This window comes from Rhinatrema bivittatum, chromosome 7, assembly GCF_901001135.1.
Source record: "Rhinatrema bivittatum chromosome 7, aRhiBiv1.1, whole genome shotgun sequence".
Classification (NCBI taxonomy): Eukaryota; Metazoa; Chordata; class Amphibia; order Gymnophiona; family Rhinatrematidae; genus Rhinatrema; species Rhinatrema bivittatum.
The window spans coordinates 96,097,178-96,115,681 of NC_042621.1; the positions used below are offsets into that span (position 1 = coordinate 96,097,178).

General features: G+C 47.4%; 1 protein-coding gene across 2 annotated transcripts in view; it reads left to right on the forward strand.

The window, feature by feature from the left end:
- The first annotated feature begins 5,535 nt into the window (after window positions 1-5,535).
- Window positions 5,536-18,504, forward strand: part of ELMO3 (engulfment and cell motility 3) — an 86,883-nt gene continuing 73,914 nt past the window's right edge. For both annotated transcript variants that reach the window (XM_029608752.1, XM_029608753.1), the window contains exon 1: window positions 5,536-5,676. The gene's annotated coding sequence lies outside the window, so the exon portion shown is untranslated. The remainder of the gene's footprint in view (window positions 5,677-18,504) is intronic.

Consider the following 18,504-nt stretch of genomic DNA (forward strand, 5'->3'; position numbering starts at 1 on the left):
GGAGGGCGAACAAGGAGGAGTATACAAAGAGCAGGAGGTGGAGGAATTAAAGCAATAAATAAAAACTGCAACGGACTATTTACAGGAATATACAAGGCGTAGGCAAGATACTTGCAGAAGTCGGTGTACTTAATCAGGGTAGGCTTGTCGGAAGAGCCATGTTTTAAGTTTTTTTCTGAACTTGGCGTAACATGGCTCTAGCCTGAGAGTGGTAGGGAGGGTGTTCCATTGTTTAGGGCCTGCAATGGATAGTGCACGGTCCCTAGTAGAGGAGGGTTTCTCCCTTTTGCTTTAGCCACTTATGTGTCAATGGGCACTATCTATAAAAACTGTCCTGCCGATAAAGTTATCTGAATCTGCGCCAGCCTCTATCTCCCCTCCCCCCACGGCAGATTGCCTGGAAGAGGAGGTGAAAGTAGAGGCTCTGAGTGAAATACCTAGGAAGGGAGAGTGTCCTCCAATTTGGCAAAAGGGGGATAGTACTGCAGTGGGGGGGGGAGGGTGCAGCACCCCTGTCCCCCCTACCCCCCTTGCCACATCTCAGGAAGACCACAAATGAAACAATGTCTAGCTATGTGCCTGGGGCCTGGCATGCGTCTGCATGTTGTAACTTGTGGGGGGTCAGCTGGCTGCTGAAAAGGGAGAGCCACTTCTATGTGCAGGAGTTAAGAGCTGCAAAGCTACCACTGGTGTCAGCCAAGCCTGTGCTCAGCAGTGCCGAGACAAAGCCATCAACGGAGGGACTGAGGGAACCTGCTGCTAGGACTAGTATTGATGATCAGCCATTCTTTGGGAGGGGAGGGAAGAAATGCTGAGTAGCAAGAGGGAGATGCTTGGCAATGGGCACAGAGGAGGGAGAGGTTGTGGTAGAGAGGAGAGTCCCTATCCAAAAGAAATTACAATCTAAAATGATGGGGAGAGAGAGGAGGAGACTTAATGATTATCATTTTATAGCACTAGTGAATGTACCTAGTGATCTACAGTAAGAAGCTGAGCAGCGTGGGAGAGAGGATGACAGACCAATATAAACTAGAGCCAGGAGACGATGTGACAGCTCTAGACTTGAGCTGACCAGCTGGGAGGTAAGGAAAAATAGAGGAAAGGGGGGACTGCCACCTCATCCAGGTCAATCAGGCTGATCCAGTTCTGGCTTCATTTCCTATTGCTTTGCCTAAGAAAATCAGAAATAAAACTCCAGGCATGCAATTTGGGGATGGGGGTGTTTATAACCAGAAATGGATCAGCTTCTTTGATTTTGGTGTGAGGTAATGACCCCTCCCCCCCAAACATTTATTTTGATTATGGGAATTTTAGTGTTTGACATTCTAGGCAGGATCCAGCTGGGATGCTGCCCTAGCCCAGCACCAGCCCATTCTAAGTGTAATAACTGATACCAGATGGGTGGCAGCACTTTCATTATGTTAAAGCTATGTCCCCTACTGCTTAGTAAATGCATTTAAACATTTTTGCAGTGGAGGTGGATGTTGTAAATTCTGCTTCTCTTCCTCACTGCCCTGCCCATCTCCCTGACCTTCACCAATCCAAACTGGAGCTGCCTGTAACAAGCTGCCCATCCCTCAAACCTTCCCAGGGCCCTGACCACCTTAAATGACTTCCCCTACTTCTTGCAGGAGGCTGGGTGCTTACCACCTGCTGCCTTGCCCATCACTGTTCAATTGGTGCAGGCTAATTCCTGTCTCATACATGGACCTGCAGCTAGATAGAAAGTGTAAGCTGGTGTCATTTTGACAGTATTGGGCAGGCCAGAAACTAAGAAACATCTTTAAAAGACCTACAGCTAGTACTTCTGGGGGATGAAGCACCTGAAGAAATATTCCTTGCACCACCACTATTGATCTTCAGGCAACCATCTAATCTGAATCAAAAATTAGTAAAAAAGCAAGCTTCTAACAGAAGAAAATGGCCCATATCCTTGCAATGCACTATGCTGCCAACTATGCCAATACATATCAGAACCCCATAATAATCCACATGGGACAAACAGCATAAGGACATTCTATTTATGTTCCTCTAATGTAATGTTTATTATTCAGTGCAGAAAATGTGAAGAAGCGTGCTACATTGGTGAGTTAGGTCAAACATTAAAGATGAGTCAGTTCACATGGACACGAGATCAAATGCCACAGGGAAGACGAGGCTGACAGCTTCATATGGGAGCACTTTTTGGAACCCAGACCACTGCCTCAATGACTTTATGCCCACGATAATCACAAGAAAATGTAAAACAATCCAAAACGCAAGACTTCCGAAATCAAAATGATCAGACACATTGAAACTGACAAAAACGGTCACAGCAGAGGCCTAAGTTTCGTCTCACAGTATGAGCCACAAAAATTATACTGCTTGTCACTTTCTGATCACCCACCAACCCCCCCTTGCCCTTCCCCTCCATCCTATCTTTCTAATGCTTTTTATGATTCACTTATGGCAGCCTCACGCCTTCATATTTCCTGGTATTATCTTTTTCTTGTTTTAATTCTGACCTGAAGAAGAGATAATTGTGCCTTGAAGGCTAGTCAAGAAATGTGTGTGTCCAATGAAAAGATAACGCCACACAACATATGTAGAAATATTTCCAGTTGTGGTCTTCCTGAGATGTACCGGGGGGAGGGGGGCACTGCCCACAATATTCTCTCACACACTTTCTCTCTCTGTGCACATTTTCTACTTTGTGTGCATTTTTTAACTCCCACTGCATAAGCGGGGATTTGAAAAACAAATGAGCGTGTGCAAGAAGAAACAGCTGAATTTCAGTACACGGTTTTAATGATCAGCTAATTGCACTGGCGCCCTAGTGGACTGAAGCACCGACTGCAGCCAGCTACTCAAGTGGGATCAAACCCTCTCTGTGGCTGATGCTAGAGAGTGGATCAAGCACTGCATCTGGGGTGCTATTCCTTTTACAAACGGACAGACTCTCCTTTCCACACCTGCTTTGCTCCACTTCCGTCTGGGACATTTCAACCTTTCTCTGTGAGCCATGGATCTCTTCCCCCTGCTCGCCGTTCCCTCTCTTTTCCCCTTGACTGTGCGAGACTTCTGTGTCCTCTGCCCAGATTTTCCTGTACCACCCCAGGACATTCCCTCCTCCTCCCCTTTCGCTTCTTAATCCAGCCCAGAATGGTAAAATCCCTGCAGTCTGGAGCTGAGCTGGGTCGGTGAGAGCAGCTCTGCTTTCTCCAGTGTGTAAATCACCCTTCACTGGCACAGAGAGTACAGGTCCATGTCCCCTGTACCCAGGACTGCTTCTCATCCAAACTCAGAATGCCCTGTTAGTTGTATGATACGGCTTGGGATACATCCCCAGACTACTCCCAGTCCCAGAAAAGATTACCAAATTCTGTTCTCTCCATCCAAACATCCCGATTACACTGATTATTCAAAATATCCCTACATTGCACAATCCCTTGTAGTGTTCTCGGAATGCATGATCTCTCGAAATATTCCCAAACTCTACCAAGTCGCTCACAATATCCCTAAAATACAGCAATCTCTTCAAAATATTCTCAAACTACATTGCCCCTCATCCCCATCTCTACTCCCCCAAACTTTCCATCCCAATACTTACTATATTCTCTAAAGTTTGTGAATCTAATTATTTCTCTATGTCATTCTGAACCCTTCTTCCCAAACTGTGGGTCAGGGCCCCAGCTGGGGATGGCAAGCTCCTTTCAGATGCCAGCAGCAGTGGCGTTAGTAGTGGAAGTCAGAGTGGAGCCTGCGAACCAGCAACACTCAGACTCTTCAGTGTTCCTGCCCTCCCATGAGTTTCTGTGGTAACAGGAAAACCTTGCGTGAGGACGGGTTCAGGACCATTGTAGGGCCTGAGACCTTTCACTGGCTCACCAGTCCCTGTGCTTATTTTCATTACTAATGCAGCTCTCGCTTGCAGGTCTGTGTCAGGATTGAGACCAACTTTGAGGGGAGGCTGAGAGTGTGTACGAGCCTTTGGAAATTGCCACTCCTCCTTTCTCCTCAGCCACCAGTGAACCTAACCAAGATTTTTATTTTATTTATTTATTTATTTAACATTTTTTATATACCGAAGTTCCAGCAACAATGTTGCTAATCACTTCGGTTTACATATAACATTGGAGTGACTTAACGTGTGTGTCTTAAGATTAAGATAAAAATGTTGCCCCGCTCATCATCCTAACCCTTTCTTTCCCACCAGTTGTTATCCACTTTTAGAGCAGGGCCCAAGGGACAATGTGGCCACTGACCCTGGCCAGGGGGGATGTTTGGAGGAGGGGCTGTTGGAAGGAAGGCAGGAAGGATTTGAGTGTGGGATTGACAGAAGATCAACAGGGAAATGTAAGAGAGGAGCTGAGGGAGAGGAGTTCAGCTGGGGGGGAGGGGGGGGAGGGAAGGATGAGAGGAGACTGAGATTGAGAAAAAAAAATAGGAGCTGGGTAGAGAGGGAGGTCATAAGGGCTTGGGGGTGAGAGAGGATCACTGGGGAGGGCTGCAGAAGGGGGAGGGGATCAGCTGGAAGATCAAAGGTTGAAAGAGGAGGTGCACTGGGAAGGAAGAAGGTTAAGGTAGGATAACCTTTGGAGGCAGTAGAGGTTGAGAGAAGGGATTGACTGGAGAGTGTGAAGATTGAGAGGGAAATCAGCTGGAGTGTGGGGAGAGTGCCAATGCCTTGATTGTTAGGAGATTGTACACCTAACTTTGTTTTGGTCGCTTTCTGGAGTCATGTGAATTTGGAAGTGCTAAAATGGGGGTCACATTGGATAAAAGTTGGGAAGCTGTGTTCTAATCTCTTCTACCCTCTGTAAACTCCAAAACCGTGCCACGCCTATCCCCTAAATTTTAATAGCCCTTCCGCACCTCTTTTCACCCCCAACCCTTTATTCCTCCATCACAACCTCTTTGTACTTCTGTACCTAAATCTCTTCTGTGAGCCAAGGCTTTCCGTACCAAGCTCTGCACCTTAATGTCTCAGACTCCCAATATTTATAGCACTATACACTGTAGAGTTTTCTGTGGGTGTGGTATCCCTGGGTGGAGGTTAAGCACTGACTGGGGATGTTGTCTCATTATGCTGAGGGGTTAAGTACCGGTCCTCAGTGTTCCCAGGGGTGGCGCGCTAAGCTCTGTTGCTTTCCTCTGCTTCTGTCTGTGGGGGTTGGTTTAAGCTGTGTTGTTTGGATGATTCCCAGAAGTGAGAGGTTTATATTCAAGCGCCGAAGAGATAAGCAAGCAGGCGCTGTGCCTGGTAACCATGGACAGGGCAGAGGTGGGAGCAGAGAGCTGGTCAAGCGCCGCATTAAGGTACTGCCGGCTCTCCCCTTTCACACCGTGACCTTTGCTACCCTTCTTCTGTCTGGCCTACTCCCGAGTCAGGTAACGTCATTGGCAGGATAATTTTACATAAAATGCCAAATTAACACGTGCAATGATTAAAACAAAAGGGTACAAAGGAAAGATACAAATGACACAAATCAATTCTAGTTCGGTTCTTTTTTCCCTGCTCCCTGCTCCCCTCCCACCTCTTCCTCTCCTCGGATCCCTCCTCCAGCCACCTAAGGACACTCCCTCCTGCTCCCTTTCACTCCAACCCGGAAACGTAGGTTCACAGAGCAACGCAATCCCCCTTAGTCTGGAGCTCAGCTGGGCCCGTGAGAGCCGATCTGCTTTTCTCTTCGGCGGGTGAGTAAATCTCGTCTCGTGCTGGCCCGCGGGCCCCTGCACGCAGGATTCCTTCCTTATCTCTCAACGAAGGGAGTGAGGTTCACTTGTTAAACTTTAGTCGTATATGGCAGTGCTCGGGGGCTGGGAAACATCCTCCGACTACAGCCAGCCCCTGAAAAGATGACCAAACCCTCTACACCCCCCTCTGTCCAAATAGCTCATTCAAATATCCCCCAATTGCACTGCAGGGTTCTCACAAAATATTCCCAAAGTGTACTGAACCCCGTACCATATCCCTAAAACTCTCCAATCCCTTCAAAATATTCTCAGACTATGCTGCCTCTCATCCCCCATCTCTCCCTTCTAAACTTTCCGTCCCAGTACATAATATCCTAATTATCCCTCTGGGCACTTTTTATTGCAGGTACCGCCCATCCCCCCCCCCCCCCCCACTTTTGCCCCAGGGGAAGCGAAGGGAGGGACTGGATTCGGGCCAGGACAGCTCTTCTCTGATCTGTCCCCCCTCCCCTCCAATTCCCTCCAGGTTGCCTGGAGGTGCTGGAGCAGGAAGCACATGGTCCCTGTGGAATGGGGTTCAGATAGGGCAGAAGCACCGTGTCCCCATGCCAGGGCTTTGTGGGTGGGGTGGGGCTACTCTAGGGGATACCGGGCTATGAGTGGTTGCCCTTATTTGTCCCCCTCTTCCTGTCAAGGAGGGCTCTGTATCAGAGTATTACCATCTTTATTTTCTAGAAAAAAAAAAAAAAGCATCGCTTTGCTCTGAACGTTGCTTTATCCCTATTCTCAATTCATCCTCTCTATACCCAAAACTGTGCCACCAAATTTGAATCTGTCCCTTCTATACCTCTCAACTTTTTACCTCTATCCTCTCACCTCTTCTATAAATCCAAATTCTTTATCCCAACCTCTCTGTACTTCTAAATTCTTTATCTAAAACACTTCCTATACCCACTCTGTATTCCCAAGCCCTCCTGTATCCACAAATCTGCACCTTAATTCCGCAGACCCCCTTATACCTTCCAAATATAGCCCCATCCCACCCCCTAAAAATGTCTGCCATAATGCACTAGAATGCTTTCTGTGGGTAAATAGTTAAGCAGTCTGTGGTGGTTAAGCACTGTTCGCCAGAGGAGGGGACGAGAAACGTAAGCATTGATTGGGGAGGGCATGGTTTACCCAGGGCAAGAGGTTAAGCACTGTCTGTGACTGGTACTTATGGTGAGAGCTTCTCCCCTGCCTGAAGGGAGGGGATGTTTCTCCCTCCAGGCATGGGAGAATGGTTTCCCCAGCACAGATAGGGGATGGGGGGTCCCTCTTGGGGAGAGGTTTAAGCACTGTCTGCAGTTGGTATTTCTGTTTGTAGGTCTTCTCCTGGGTTGAGCTCCATGGCCTTTATCCTGGAGGAAAGGGGTTCAATTTTGTCGGTTTGTGGGTGATTCCCAGGGGTGAGGATTTTAAGCGCTGTCTGTGGGAGCTGTCTGCAGACTGAGGAGTTAAATATGAGCTGTGACTGAAGGGCAAGCAGAGGGTAAAGCATGGACTGTGGCTGGTACCTGGGGAGGAGAGGAGTGGGACACTCTCTCTGCTGGTATCAGAGTGTGTGTTTAAGCATTGACTGAACCAGCTACTCTATGGCCGAAGTCCTGCGCATGGATGGAACCAGAGAACGGATCCAAAACTGTATTTAGGGTGCTGTCTCCTCTATAAACTGCTGGATCCTCCCCTTTACATCCTCTCTGCTCCTGTCTGGAACTTTCCAACCTTTCTCCTTCAGTCTTGGATCCCTCCTCCTGCCTGCCGTTCCCTCTCTCTCTGTCAGTCCTTGACTGCAGGGCACTCCTGCTTCCTCTGCCCAGATTGAACCTCCTCCGGCTACCCCAGGGCACTCCCCTTTCACTTTTAATTCCAACCCAGAATTGTACCAATCACAGGGCAGCGAAATTCCCGGAGTCTGGAGCTAAGCTGAGTCAGCGAGTTCAGCCCTGCAGCTTCTGCTCCCGTGAGTAGATTTTTGCTCTGCACTAGGCCTGGGAGTACAAATTCATGTCCCCTGCACCCAGGATTACTTCCCCCTTCTCATTGAGACACAGAATGAAGTAGTGAGATCGCCATGTTAATTCACTTGTTAACCTTTAGTTGTATGTCACTGCTCAGAGCTGGGAAACCTCCCCAGCTCCTGAAAAGATGACCCAACCCTGCACTCCCCATCTGTCTAAATAGCTCCAGTTTTACCCCGATCATTCTCAAATGCATGATCTTTCAAAATAATCCCAGACTGCACTGATCCCCTCATAATATCCCTAAAATACCCCAGTCCCTTCACAATGCGCTCAAACTACACAGCCCCTCACCCCCAACTCTACTGCCCAAAGTGTCATCCCAGTGCATCCCATATGCTCAAAGTCTGTAAATCTAATTATTTCTATCATTTCTTCACCCATCGTCTATAAACCTCAAAACTGTACCATCCATAACCCCCAAATTAGAATCTATAGGAACCTAATAAATGATGGCAGATAAAGACCCAAATGGTCCATCCAGTCTGTCCAGCAAGTTGATAGGGTAGTAACCGCCGCTCTGTGCAGGTTACCTCCATACTTTCTGTTAAGGGTAATAATGCTGCGCTGTGCAGGTTACCCCCATGCAGAAAAGTATTGTAGCTAAAGTTAACACAAGTTACCCTGGTGGTTGTGGTTTTTTTTATTTTTTATTTTCATTCTTTAGCCACTGGGGTTCCTCAGTGTTTTATCCCATGCTCTTTAAAATTCCATTGCTGTTCTTGTCTTCACTACTTCTTGCGAGATGGTATTCCAAGTATCCATCACCCTTTCTGTGGTTAATTATGTATTGAGTAAAAAAAAAAATATTTTCTTAGTTTTAAACATACAACTTAGTAACTTCATTGTGTGTCCCCTGGTCTGTGTACGTTTTGAAAGAGTAAACAGCCGATTCACGTTTACTCGTTCCAGTCCACTCATTATTTTATAGACCTGTATTGTATCTCCCCTTGGCCTTCTCTTCTCCAAGCTGAAGAGCCCTAACCTCTTTAGCCTTTCCTCATAGGGGAATTGTCCCATCCCCTTTATCATTTTGGTTGCCCTTCTCTGTACCTTTTCTGATTCTGCTCTATCTTTTTGAGATGCTTTGGCATGCTCGACGTTCCCTCTGTCAGATCTGCCCGGCTTACAAGCACAAGAGAATCTGCTTTTTCTGTAGCAGCTCCTATTGATTGGAACACCTTACTGATTGAATTAAGGCTTTGTCAGTGTATTAAGTCTTTGAGGCAAGCTTTACAAAATTTTCTATTGAAGAGGGCCTTCAGCTAAGTTATCTCGATAATAGCTTTTAATTTGCAGCTTAACCTTTCTATCAAGTCTCTGATGCACAAAATTATAGTTTGCCCTGTGAGTTCTTTATATTACAGTAAGTTAGAGTTGTTTTTGTATTTTATATGAGAATATTATTCTACATCGCTTATACTTCTAAATGTTAAGCGATTAATACATTGTAATAAATGGAAATGGGAATAGATGTGGTGACCAGAACTGCACACAATACTCAAGATGAGGTTGCACCATGCAGCGATACAGAGGCATTATGATATTCTGTTTTATTCTCCATTCCTTTCCTAGTAATTTCTAGCATTCTACTTGCTTTCTTGGCTACTTCTGCACACTGAGCAGACAATTTCAATGTATTAGAACATAAGAAATGCCATACTTGGTCAGACCAAGGGTCCATCAAGCCCAGTATGCTATTTCCAACAGTGGTCAACCCAGTTCATAAGTACCTGGTAAGTACCCAAACATTAAATAGATCCCAAGCTATTATTCCTTAAGAACATAAGAACATGCCATACTGGGTCAGACAAAGGATCCATTAAGCCCAGCATCCTGTTTCCAACAGTGGCCAATCCAAGTACCCAAAAACTGTCTATTTCCTACATGTAGCTGATGGACTCAGGACCAATGGGTATAGTGTGCTCCTGATAGTAGTTGGAGATGGATCAGATTTCAATCTAACATCAGCACTACACGTACCCCTGCAGGAAGCTCCGCTCTTCAGTATTTCTCCATCTCCATAGCAGTTTGGGACTCTATACACGCTTGCACAGCGTTAGAAAATCCAAACCCAAAGAAGAAAGAAAATTCTAAAATCTTACCTCTACAAGACGAGCCCCGCTGTCCTGCGGTGATACCTAAGGGTCCTTCCTCCCCCAGTCGAGAATTCCTGAGGTGATTTCCGAGATCCCTCAGAGGTAAGCCTCGGTTCGGCAGCCGGCTCCCGGTGTGGACTTAGCCCCCAGGAAGGAGCGGCTGAGTGGCAGCGGGTGCAAGACCGAGCACGACAGTGAAGGTATATTCCCTCTCCCCCCGCAGCCAGAGACCGCCCGGCACGAGACCGGGGAGCACTGAGACAAGGTAAGGTAGAAAACTTTCTTAAGTCTCCAGTCTCTGAGGCTCGGATAGCCGCACAGATTGCCCGTCGGCGTCTGTCCCATCAAGTTGAGCAGCCCCTTCCAGGCTAGATCCGGCTGAAGGGTCCTCCCACGTGGAGACCTTCCGGGGGGGGGTGTCACTATCTTAATCACGTGGTCACCGGCGCCATTTCCCCATCTCGATCGCTGTACTGTCCGCCTAACTGAGCCGTGCGCACAGTGGCGAGCCAGGCGCATAACATAGTTATGCGCACAGAGGGGCGCGCATAGGTGCCGCGCGCACAGAGGGGCGCGCATAGGTGCCGCGCGCACAGAGGGGCGCGCATAGGTGCCGCGCGCACAGAGGGGCGCGCATAGGTGCCGCGCGCACAGAGGGGCGCGCATAGGTGCCGCGCTCAGCAGTACTGGGCGCACAAGTTCAGCTGCGCGCACAGCGGCGCATGCATCTCCGTAAGCGCACAGACTGGCCTGCACACATATCTTCACAGCCTGTACGCACACCCTCGGCGCACCCGGAGCGCGTATCTAAGCCTTCCGGCGCGCGTATATAAACGCACAGACCGGGTTTGAACGTCCCTACGCGCACAAACCATGGCACCACCGGCCAAGAAAGCCAAAGCACAAGCCCTCTGCCCAGCCTGCCGCATAAGAGCTGCCCAGCATGAAGAGGCTACTGCCCTGTGCCTACAGTGCGAGGCGGCTCTGGGAGAACCAGGGCAAGGTCCCCCCCAGCCAGTACAGGAATCCTGATCCACTGATAGTACTCCGGACCTCTCTATCCCCAGCTCGGCCCTCCCTCAGACTGAGCCCTCTGGGAACGCCGCTGGGTTCAATATAGACCCAGGAACCTTTTCCTGGGTGGAATTCTTTAATGGTCTGTAAACCTTCGTTCAGGCGCAATCGGCGTCACCGATGACACAGCCCCAGCCTCCACTAGAGGACGCAAACCTCCCAGGCCCTTCTCGGCCTCCCAGAGACGTGCCTCCCCCGGACAAATCCTAACCTTAGGTGACACGGACACCTCGGAGGAAGACCAAGACTCCCTGGAAGAAGGGGAAATCCCCCTCCAGGAACAGAACCATCCCGAACCATGATGCGTTTCTTCTCCAAAGACGAACTACCAGACCTCGTGTCTGGGAGTCTGAGGGAGCTGGCCGTCCCAGACACAAGTGCCTCAGCAGAGCCAAAGACGAACCCTCTCCTGGTCAGGCTCCGTCAGGCCTCGTGCCATTTCCCATTGCTGCAAGCCGTACAACAGCTGATCGACCTGGAATGGAATGCCCCGGAGGCCAGTTTCAAGGGAGGACGTACCCTAGAAGCCCTATACCCACTGGAACCCTCAGCCAAAGAACTCCTGGGGTTTCCTAAAGTGGACGCCATGGTCTGCGCAGTCACAAAGTGCACCACCATTCCAGTCGAAGGAGGAACGGCACTCAAGAATGCCCAAAACAGACGTCAGGAGTCCATCCTTAAACAGTCATTTGGGGCAGCAGCTATGTCACTGCAGATCGCTGCCTGCTGTGCCGTGGTGACACGCGCATGCGTGTCACAGGCCAGGAACACAACCACGCCCGTCGAAACATTAGAATCGGCAATATTCTTCCTCACGGATGCGACCTCCGATCTGGTGCGCACTTCAGCCAGGGGAGTCTCATCCATTGTGGCAGCCAGAAGACAACTCTGGCTCCGAAGCTGGTCAGTGGATGCAACGTCCAAAACGAAACTCATGAGAATGCCATTTAAAGGAACCCTCCTGTTCGGCAGTGAACTGGAGAAGTTAGCTGACAAATGGGGCGAATCTCCAGTACCTCGGTTACTGGAGGACAAGATCAAGAGAAGCCAACGCCCCTCTCCCCGGACATCCAGGGGCAGAGGATCACCGTGTTTCAGACCGTACAGGAATACATACCAAGCACCTCGCCCCGCAGGCAGGGGCCAATCCTTTCGGAACAGACACAACAAGAGGGAAGCCGACTCAGGTCCAGGCCCCAGCCGCACCCCACAATGAGAATCAACAGACCCATCCACAGGAAGAAGCCATAGGGGCAGGCTTGCCCGATTCTACCAAAGATGGGTCGAGATAACGTCGGACAAGTGGGTCCTAACCATCATTCGAGAGGGATACTTTCTGGACTTCCATAGCATCCCTCCAGACAAATTTGTGAAATCTCCCTGCCATTCCCCCTCCAAGAGGTTGGCAGTGGAAACCACACTAACCAGAATAGTCCAAGCCGGTCCAAGGGTTCGGTACACAAGAGGGGTCGAAGTCCAGTCCAAGATCCAAGCGGGTGAAGGGTCCGAAGCCAGGGAAACATGTACGCCGGTCCAGAAGTCAGAAGCCAAGAATCAATCCACAGAGCAGGGAAGCAGAGCGGGACGAAGAACCAAGAACAGGGAGCTCAGGAACACACTCAGCCAGGAACCTTGATACCAAGGCAAGGTCTGAGGCTCAGACCTTGCCTTAAGTACAGGAAGCCAGGGGAGGAGTCTCAGGAGGAGCCATGACTACTTCCTGTCATGGCTCCTTTAAGAGTACTCATCAGTCGTGCGCACGGCTCCTAGAGAAAGCAGAGGGGGAGGAGCCGAATCGTCGCGGGACCATGCTGGTGATCCTGGCCGCGGCAGTGGCTACTGGAGGAAGAGGGCTGCCTGTACCCGCAGGAGCCCTCGACGATGCCCGACGCCTCGGGTAATTATATTTTGCGCGACCGCTGGCCCAGACCTGATTGCGGCCGGTGGCCATGACACCCGGCCCCGGTTGCAGCTTGCCGTGGCAGTAACACTGGGGACCTGCACGTGGAACAGGGAGCATTTCAGAGAATGCCACCCTGGTGGTTCTGGATTGAAGCTTTCTACCTAAGACCCTAAATTTGGCTTCCAGAACCTCCCTCCCACATTTTCCTATGTCGTTGGTGCCCACATGTACCACGACAGCCGGCTCCTCCCCAGCGCTGTCTAAAATCCTATCTAGGTGACGCGTGAGGTCCGCCACCTCATGATAAGCTCGACCCTGGTTCTTATTGTCCCATTTTGCTGCTCAACACTGATAGTAAGATCTTAACTAAGGTGCTCCAGATTAGGCTATAGAGGGCTATGAAATATTTAAGTCCGACCAGACTGATTTCATCAAAGGGAGAACAACAGTTGCTAATATGAGAAGGTTAATATTATGTCCTTAGCTAAGAAGGATAAGGTGACTGGCCTGGTGGTGGCGCTGGATGCAGAGAAGGCCTTAGGCAGGATACATTAGCCTTTTCTGTTTTCAGTGTTAGAGAAGTTCAGTCTCTCAGGTCCCAGGTTAAATTATTCCTGTTCCTGATTCTCAATGGCACTTGACAAGGTTGTCCACCGTCCCATTTGTTATTTGACCCAGCAGTTTAAGTGTTGGCACAGCCTATAAGAGCATCTTCTGCTATCTCAGGGTTTGGGTGGAGGGAGTGCTGCGCTTAATATCAGAATATGGCAGATTAGGGGTATAAGGTAAGTTTTTTCACAAATCTGAGGGGATTCCATATCGGGGTGGCTGCTGCGGATGATAAGCAGAGTGGGATTTTGCGATTTAGGAGAGCTCTGGATGCTTTCTGACCTATATAGGAAGAGCTTTGTTAGCAAGATCCAATGAGACCTAATGAATTGTGATGGGCGTTTTATATCCTAGGCTGGCAGGAGAGGAGCAATGAAGATGAATGCCTTGCCTAAACTGATGTATTTATTTCTACATCTCCCATGCTTTTTACCAGATAACTTCTTTGCTAATGTCAACAGGATGCTTTCCAGATTTATTTGGCACAATAGACAGCCCCACATTAAGCTGCACACCTTGTGGAGACCCAAAGAGCTAGGAGGTATGGCCCTACCTAACTTGCAGGCTTCCTGTTGGGCAGCTGGGTTGTAGGGAGCATTGGTCTGGGGACATGGAGATAGGATGGTGACTTGGTATTCCCCAGAGATGGCTCTGAAGGAGCGTCTGGAGTTGAAGCTCCTTTTACTTGAGCTGGACATGTTGCTGCATCTTTTGACTATGAAGGTCTGGTGGGGAGGTACGGAAGGGTCTGGGGATCCTGCTGGACTCTCTTATTGCCTTGTCTCCTATTCGAGGCAATCCCTCACTGTCTGTCCAAGCCTTTGGTAGAGCAGCTGCTGATTAGTGGAGATTGGGATTAAAGCTTGTTGGTCAATTACTGGAAGGCAAAGGGGTATCATAAATCCTTTCAGACTCTCTGGGATTGGGGAGGGTTCTTCTGGTCGCTGTTATAGGCTATTGAATGTGCTCAGAAGGCACAGGGAGGGGGGGATGGGAACCTCGAGTACTCACTTTATGGGAAACAGAGGATATCCCTAGAAGAGGCATTTCGGTGGCCTATAAAGCCCTCCAGAGCTACCTAATAGACAGGAGATCTCCGCTTGCTCTAGTTTCATATTTCAATTAAATTCAAGAAAAATAACCTAAAGGAGGAGGAAGGATTTGTAGAAGTCAATCTCATATATATATATAATGTGCATGCTGGCCGAGGAGTGCAATGAGACACTGCTAGTCCAGAGTGACTGCTGGTTACTGACTAGCAACTGTCTTACTTGCATTGCAGTGGGCACTGCTGTCTGCACTGGTTATGTGCAGTGTCGCTAGCTTCCCACAAGTGTGTGGCTGTGGGAGAAAACCTGCCTGATGCTTTCCCACCTCCTAATTCAGTCTTCTAAAGAAAGCTACAAGGGTGCCCTCTGTTCATCTCTGCTCCCGCCGCAGCCCCTCCCTTTGTAAATAGCTTTCAGGAAATAGAAGAGGTGAGGCTGAGGCTGTAGCGGATGAAATAAGAGGCAGTCTTCTCCCCTTTTCCAGCCCTTTTCCTTCTGTTGTTCCCCCTCCACCTTCTTTTGTCCTGAAGGGAACAGGAAGGGAGAAGTGAAGTTGGAATAGACAGAGAAAGTTCAGTCAATGTTTGATCATTTAAAGATCTTTTAAATCGAGCCAATGATTACATTCTTCTAAAGGGACATCATTCCATCCAGGAGAGGAAAGTTGCCCTGCACCTGCAAATTGAACTCTGCTCCTCTCCTTCCATGTGCTTTCCAGCTCTGTCTTTTCTCTCTGTAGAAATTGAGCTCCACTCTTCTCTTTCCCTTTACTCTTCTGCTCCACCCATTTCTTTCTCTCTCTGTTGTCCAATCCACTCTCTACTACCATATATGGAAACTGAGTTCTGCCCTTCTCTCTGACAGTACTCTACTCTCCAGCTCTGCCCCCCTCTCTCTCTGAATAGTCAACTCTCTATCACTCAATATACCTTATGTTTAGCATGCGTGCTGTTACCACCACGTACCTCATTTACTTCCTACACTTCATAGTATTTCCTGTCCTTGGATGGGCTTTTACTACTAGTATCAAAATACGTAACTATGTTACTATGTTCTTGCACCTGCGTATGTGACCAGTCATACACAGTTTACAAAGACCTGGATGTGTTTGGAGGTTTCCAACTGCTGGTGTCCCACAGCTGGCAGGGAGGGCATGAATTTTAATTCATAGAACCCTTGATGACTGACACTACTGCTGACGCGTTTCAAACTTGGCTAATTCAACCCCTTTCTGTATCTGTTAGCCTGTGTCCAATATATGTGCACATGCCATGCTGTTAATTACAGAAAGATAAGCTGCTGATATTGAGGGCATTTTCGGCACAAATAAGCTCATATTCTTGGAAAGCTGACAAGAAAATATAAAAAGGATGGTTGCATTATTTCAGTTCAAAACAATAGTAACATTTCATGGTTAAAAGTTTGTAACTTCTGTGTCTTGATAAATTGTTGATTTTTGAACTTGGTACATTTTTTTTTATTTGTATATAGTTTAGTGTTTAAAACAAACATGAATGGGTGTGCAATAAAAAAAACCTCTCTTTTTGTAGAGTCAGAGGTATGAATCTTTATGCAAAACGATGTAAATTTGCTAACTCTTGCAACAGAAGCTTGACAGATTTGCCACAGGAATCTGGAGGCTTTAGAAGAGAGAGAGAGCTGCAGTAGCTCGTCAGTAAGCAACAAGCCCATATGCGAGGTAGATGGTGGTAGCAGGCCCTCAATGAGGAATTGTCCCATTTCAGAAGGACCAGCAAAACCCTGCAATTCTTTTGCTTTTTGGAGACATGGCTGAACTAACAACTAGCCCAAGATCGTTCCTCTCCATTTATCAATTTCCTGGAGTCCTGCTACTGCTAATAGTAATTTTTCTAATGAGGCTGACATTCTGGGGAAAATAGTGGCATCACAACTGGGACGAGATCTTGGATTTTCTTAAAAATGTTTCCTATGTATGATGCTGGAATTGGGGGAGTTGTTGCTACTGAAGACTCCTTTTTCTGGAGATGCTAATATGCAGTGTACATATCCTTTGCTCTTTTCTGCTTCTCTACTTCTGGAATCCCTGTACTTCCAGGTGAGTATGAGAAGAATTGGCTAACTGAGGAATGTGAGGAATGTGGACTAGTTTAGGCAGATCAGAGGCATTGGCTCTTCTTGCATCCTAATATACTGGTGTTCCTTACTTAGCCTCACTTGAAAAACACAGCCGTGGCTTGAATAACTCACAGCCTTGGCTCATGTAATTCAAGACTACCTTCATATAGCTCATAGCACACGTTGTGTCCTTGCTCATAGGCGAGGCAAAAGGCTTGATAATGCAGGATTATTCAGGAGCTAAACATTGATTGTTTTATACAATCACACCATGCAGCGTAGTAGACAGACACACAAAGTGCAGTCAGAGAAAATATGATTTGGCTGAAACCTAGCAATTGACACTAACGTTTGTACTAGACTGCATATGGTCTTCTAGAGTCAAACCTGAATATGCTACAGTCTCGCTGTAAATTCAGGGGTGTAAATAATGATTGGTGTTGGTGTTCCCAACCCAGTGGTTTCAGACAAATGTGACTCAACAGGTGTTTGGATCAATGTGCCATCCAAGGATGGCTCCATTGTTTCATGGAACAGAAGGTGGCATGCCTATTGAGCTTGGTGAAAGAATCTATGCTGTGGCAAAAACCACATATGATTCTAATAGTGTCTCTGGTTCACAGTTGCGGAACTGGTGAATGTGACAATGCCGGACCTGTTGAGATGTATGAAACTGGTCCAGTCCCCTCAATGATGACAACTGGTGCCCACTGTGTTCCAAAGCTGTAGTTAGGTGGGGAAACTGGAACATCCATTTCAAACTTTGGTTGTGTCTTTGACTTCTGTAGTAGACTCTTGCTTTTTTTTTTTAAGATCTTCAGCTTAGTCTGGGTTTTAGTGATCTAAACAAATTTTCAGACAGCTATTCATGAACATTTCTGCTTGACTTCTCATCATAGTACATGAGATAGCATGTTAAGATATTAGGAAACAGTGAGTCAGGTTGGTCTGCATCCTTTGATATTCTTTATCAGTGGTTGATCGTTTGCTAGCTTGATCATTTGATGTGGGACAAATTAGATTTCATTTTATGTGTCTTGAATTCTGATTTTGATACGGTTCCATTGTTTTTCATGACATCTGAAATTCCATGCATTGTAAATAGCATAATAATAGTAATGGCTGCATTTGTTCTGACTGGGGCAAATTCTCATCATTTGGATAAAAGTGTGAAGACAATGAGAAACACGGGTCCTTGGAACAGTCCCTCAAAGTCAGTCTTGATTATGGGTTCACTGTCATTTTCCATGGGTGTAACGCTGTCTTCAATTTTGAGAAGATATATTTGTTCACTGTATGGTCAAGCTCAACATTGCCTTTGGCCAACAGACATGCTTAACACATTTTATAGGCACACAGAATAAACATTTATTGTTAAAATCTGTTTATTAAAATACATTTAGAAAACATCAATAGATATGGTCATGATTGTTTCTGACAGATCACATCAATAGTAAAGAAAAACACATGTTAAGGGTATTACCAAAGTAACCTCAAACCCACCCACGCCCCTGTCAGTGACAGAATAAACTATTAATCTTCTATTTCTTTTGCAAGCTTTAAACACACACTTTCCCAAGCAAACCAATACTCACAAGTCCTGCATACCTATTAGCAAATGCTGTTTCTGCTGTCAGCAGTTTCTCTGGCTTCTAGCTTTAAGCATTCAGATGTATGATGCCTGGATGCATAGCATGAAGAACTTCCAATTTGTGCAACCTTCCTTCTTTCAGAATGATGACATGACTTCTCCTCACAAAACATCTTTTATAGGCTGACAGTGTTTCTCCACAAGCCACAAAAGTCTTAAAATGCTTCTCCAGCTTCTTTTGGTCTTTCTCCTCATTTAATTGCAGAAAGGTGACAAGATCTGGTCCTTTGATATCATTCTTGCAATCTGATTGCCATGCAGGGGCAGTTTTGGCATTGCTTCTAGC